The following is a 5122-nucleotide window of genomic DNA, read 5'->3' on the forward strand; positions in this document are numbered from 1 at the left end:
TGACTTCCTCTAAAAGAGCTTCATTGTCATATTCAGAGGAGAAGTTGGCTCCCACAATCAGCCCATGTTATATGTCCTTAATATATTTTCAAAAAGACAAGGTGTCTTAGTCATTTAGTGCTGCTATAACAGAAATATCGCAAGTGGATGGCTTTTAACAATGACAAATTTATTCTTTCACAGTTTAGTAGGCTACAAGTCCAAATTCAAGGCATCAGCTCTGGTGGAAGGCTTTCTCTCTCTGTTGGCTCTGGAGGAAGATTGTTGTGATGCATCAGTCTTCCTCTGATCTGGGAGCATCTCAGCGCAGGAACCTCAGGTCCAAAGGACAGGCTCTGCCCCCGGCACTGCTTTCTTGGTGGTATGAGGTCTCCCTGTCTCTCTGCTCGCTTCTCTCTTTTATATCTCAAAAGAGGCTGGCTTAAGAAACTATCTAATCTTGTAGATCCCATCAATATAACTGCCGCTAATCGATCTTATTACATCATAGGGACAGGATTTACAAAACATAGGGAAATCACATCAGATTACAAAATGGTAGACAATCATACAATACTGGGAATCATGAACTAGCCAAGTTGACAGATATTTTTTGGGGACACAATTCAATCCATGACACAAGGCTAGGTCTCCCAGTTGTTACTTTAGTCCGGGTTTTGGTCCTGTTGAACACACAGCCTGAGGATGGTACGCATACCATGACTATCCCAGGGATCTTCTTGTGGCCAGAAGGGGCCCTTGTCCTCTAGGACTCCATGAAGCACTCTGGCCAAATGCCAAGGTGTTTGGGAGATTTAAAATATAGGTGTACAAATTGATCTGCAGGGCGCTGGAACTCATAAACACATATGCGCCCATACCACTAACCCAGACCTCTCTCCATCCTAAGTTCTGTCCCTCCTTAACTCTCCAGCAACCTAACTATAATGTCCAGAGCAGGAGCATATGGCTGCTAACCATGGTCGGCTTTAGGGATGAGGTCAGTAACTTTGCTACTCCTTGGGACCCATCACTATAATCTCCATTTGGACCACCAAGGTCAGCTTCTGAGAAACAGAAAGTTTGTTCACTGCTGGGCTTGGGATCTGTCAGTTGGCAGACTGTCCTGTGGAGAGAGGCTGTACACCTGGGAGCAAATTTCCGAAAGAAGTGGAACTCTGGAGGAAGAACTTCTAGAGGAAACCCCATGTTTGGAGCTAAAGTCAGCAAAGGGAGCCTTAAGGATTGCCCTGAAGAGCTGGCTGAATGTTGTTTTGTCTTATGGTTAAGGAAGAGGCTGGATTCTTATGAGAACTGATGCTGGAGGCTGACTTGCCTCCCAAAGAGGCTGCAGTGGAGGAATGGAAGCTCTGCCCTTTCATCGCTGTCTTCACTAACTGGAGGATGGACTGCTGAGACTCAGGGAGGAAGTTTTTGGGTCTGCGAGCTTGTTATCAAATGGAGATGGGTGGGTGGGGAGAGTGAAGCTTTTGTGCTGTTGATTGCCTGCATAAAGGACTGACTTGGAGGCCAGTGCAGTGGGGTGGAGGGGCGGGGGGTGGGGCTTGAGATGTCAGTGGCAAGCTGTTGTGCTGCAATTTAGACTGTGGCTCTTCTGGAAAGCTTTTGCTGAGGGGAACCTGGCAGAAGAGCTCTTTGTAGCCAGAACTTTGGAGATTTTTCTCTTGAGAAAACTGCTCCATTGCCAGTGCCCATTCAGCCAGAAAATTGGGGGGGTGATTACGAAGAACTGGAGAGTAATGGTACAGAAGGATAGGGTTTTGGAAAGTTCTTTTTTTTCTTTTGTGCTTAAAAGTCCTGTGATTTTTTTTTCCTGCAGATACTTTTAACGGTGTTATTGTTGTTAGCTGCCATCAACTTGGCCCAGACTCATGACATCCCCATGCACAATGGAACTAAATGCTGCCCAGTCCTGCGCCATCCCCATGATTTGTTGCAGATTGGACCATTATGATCCATAGGGTTTTCACTGGCTAATTTTCAGAAGTAGATTGTCAAGTCTGTCTTAGCCTGAAAGTTCCAGTGAAACCTGTTCAGCATCACAGCAAAACACAAGCCTCCACTAACAGATGGGTGGTGGCCATGCATGAGCGAGAATTCTGCCACTGAACCACCAATGCCCCCTTTAAGGGTGAGGACAGCACGAATTCAGAGCTACCACTTACTCTGATATTCAACATAGTCAGTTCCTTGGACCCAGCTTTTAAAAAAAGGCTAAAGTAATATTAAAGTCTTTATCCAATGAGTTTTCCAGATTGATAGAAGCAGGAATAGCAAGACTACCAGATGCCTTACATGAGAGCACCCTGTTGGAGGTCTCAATGTTCAGATCTCCTCCCTGATGTTTGGGAGGTAAAGCAATGGGGCTGCCAATTTGGCCTGATGGGATGAAAATCTTTTTACCAGGCTTAGTATATGATTCTTTCACCTTGACTTTAGAAGGAGCCATTACTTTCTTCTTGTTCAGTATTGATGTCAGGGACCCATGGCATGGTCTGCTCTCTTTAAACAGAGACCTGGTCTGCATTCAGCCTTTGGGCCAGAGAGTTTTGACTTCAGCATGCAGAAAAGCTTTCATGCTGTCCTCCCAAGACTGGGTCTCGTTTCTTTCCAGATTATAGCCCTCTAGTTTCATCTTCATCACCTAACAGAGCAGCTCCCTGATTTCATCATTCAGTTGATATTTTTTCAGAGTCTTCTTCCTGATCTGAACAAATCTGTTCTCTCTGCTTCTTGTTTTTCTCTTCTTCCAGCATCTTCACGATCTTTGTGTGTGTGTGTGTGTGTGTGTGTGTGTGTGTGTGTGTGCGCGCGCGCACGCGCGCACGCGCCTGGCATTCATCCTTGTACTTGACCATCCATCTGCCCTGACAATGGCTTCTTTAAGTTTCTGGTAGAGGCTCCTTCAGACGTTCTCCTCAAGCTCAAAGCAATGAAGTTTTCGAGCAAATATGATCAGTGTATCTTTGTTGCAGGGCAGGAATGAAATGAAAGTCATGAACATCAGAATGGATGTGGCTGTGCAGCTTCTAATTTTGCACCTCTTTGTGTACTTGCTGTTAGTTGCCCTTGAGTTAGCTCTGACTCATGGTGACCCCATGTACTGCAAAACAAATGTTGCCCTGCCCTGCACCATCTTCATGATCATTGTCATGTTTGAGTCTATTATTGCAGGCATTGAGTAGTGCCTTCCAACCTAGGGGGCTCACCTTCTAACACTATATCAGAAAATACTCTCTTTTTAAAAATTTTTTTTTATTGTACTTTAGATGAAGGTTTACAGAACAAATAGTTTCTCATTAAACAGTTAGTACACATATTGTTTTATGACAATGGTTAACAACCTCACGACATGTCAACACTGTTCCTTCTCAACCTTGGGTTCCCTATTACCAGCTTTCCTGTCCCCTCCTGCCTTCTAGTCCTTGTCCCTGGGCTGTTGTGCCCCATTAGTTTCATTTTGTTTTATGGGGCTGTCTAATCTTTGGCTGAACGGTGAACCTCGGGGATGACTTCATTACTGAGCTAAAAGGGTGTTAGGGGCCATGTTCTCGGGGTTTCTCCAGTCTCTGTCAGGCCAGTAAACCTAGTCTTTTTTTGTGAGTTAGAATTTTGCTCTACATTCTTCTCCAGCTCTGTCCAGGACCCTCTGTTGTGATTCCTGTCAGAGCAGTCAGTGGTGGTAGCCGGACACCATCTAGTACTGGACTCAGTCTGGTGGAGGCCATGGTAGTTGTAGTCCATTAGTCCTTTGGACTAATCTTTTCCTGGTATCTTGTTTTCTTCATTCTTCCTTATTCCTGAAGGGGTGAGACCAGTGGAGTATCTTAGATGGCTGCTCACAGGCTTTTAAGACCCCAGACGCTACTCACCAAGGTAGAATGTAGAACATTTTCTTTATAAACTGTGTTATGCCAACTGAGCTAGATGTTCCCTGAGACCATGGTCCCCACAGCCCTTTACCCAGCACTTCAGTCTCTCAGGGAGTATGGATGTGTCTATGGAACTTCCATGACCTTGCCTTGAACAAGTTGTGCTGGCTTCCCCAGTATTGTGTACTGTCTTACCTTTCACCAAAGTTATCACTTATCTATTGTCTATTTAGTATTTTCACCCCCACCCCTCCCATCCCTTGTAACCAACAAAGATTGTTTCTTTTAGTGTATAAACTTTTTCATGAGTTTTTGCAGTGGAGGTCTCATACAATATTTGTCTTTTTGTGATTGACTTATTTCACTCAGCATAATGTCCTCCAGTTTTATCCATGTTACGAGATGCTTCACAGATTCGTCATTGTTCTGCATAATCCTCCATTGTGTGTATGTACCATAGTTTGTTTATCCATTCATCTGTTGGTGGGCGTCTAGGTTGTTTCCATCTTTTTGCTATTGTGAACAATGCTGCAATGAACATGAGTGTGCATACGTCTATTCGTGTGACGGCTCTTATTTCTCCAGGATATATTCCTAGGAGTGGGATTGCTGGATAGTATGGTATTACTATTTCAAACTTTCTAAGGAAGCACCATACCATTTTCCAAAATGGTTATATCATTATGCATTCCCACCAGCAGTGCATAAGAGTTCCGATCTCCCCCCAGCCTCTCCAACATTTGTTATTTCCAGTGTTTTTGATTTGTGCCAGTAATGCTGGGTTAGATGCTATCTCTTTGTGGTTTTAATTTGCATTTCTCTGATGGCTAGCGATCCTGAGCATTTTTTCATGTGTCTGTTGGCTGGTTGAATGTCATCTTTGGTGAAGTGTCTGTTCATTTCCTTTGCTCATTTTTTAATTGGATTATTTGTCTTTTTGTTGTAGAGGTGTTGGATTTTCTTGTAAGATTTTAGAGATTACACCTTTCTCTGACTTCTAAATGTCCAATTTTTTTTCCCATTTTGTAGGTTCTCTTTTTACTCTTTTGGTGAAGTCTTTTGATGAGCCTAAGTGTTTAATTGTTAGAAGATCCCAGTTATTTAGCTTATCTTCTGGAGTTTGTGTGTTGTTGGTTATGGATTGTATCCAGTTAATGCCGTGTATTAGGGCCTCTAGTGTTGATGCTATTTTTTCTTCTATGAACTTTATAGTTTTTGGCTTTATATTTAGGTCTTTGATCCATTTTGAA

The 5122-nt window shown here is 43.5% G+C and overlaps 1 pseudogene; it reads right to left on the bottom strand.

The window, feature by feature from the left end:
* Positions 1-921: 921 nt before the first annotated feature.
* The window catches only part of LOC101350717 (ubinuclein-1-like), a 38363-nt pseudogene continuing 34162 nt past the window's right edge, over positions 922-5122 (bottom strand).

Source organism: Trichechus manatus, unplaced genomic scaffold (genome assembly GCF_000243295.1).
Source record: "Trichechus manatus latirostris isolate Lorelei unplaced genomic scaffold, TriManLat1.0 scaffold00046, whole genome shotgun sequence".
NCBI classification, from domain to species: domain Eukaryota; kingdom Metazoa; phylum Chordata; class Mammalia; order Sirenia; family Trichechidae; genus Trichechus; species Trichechus manatus.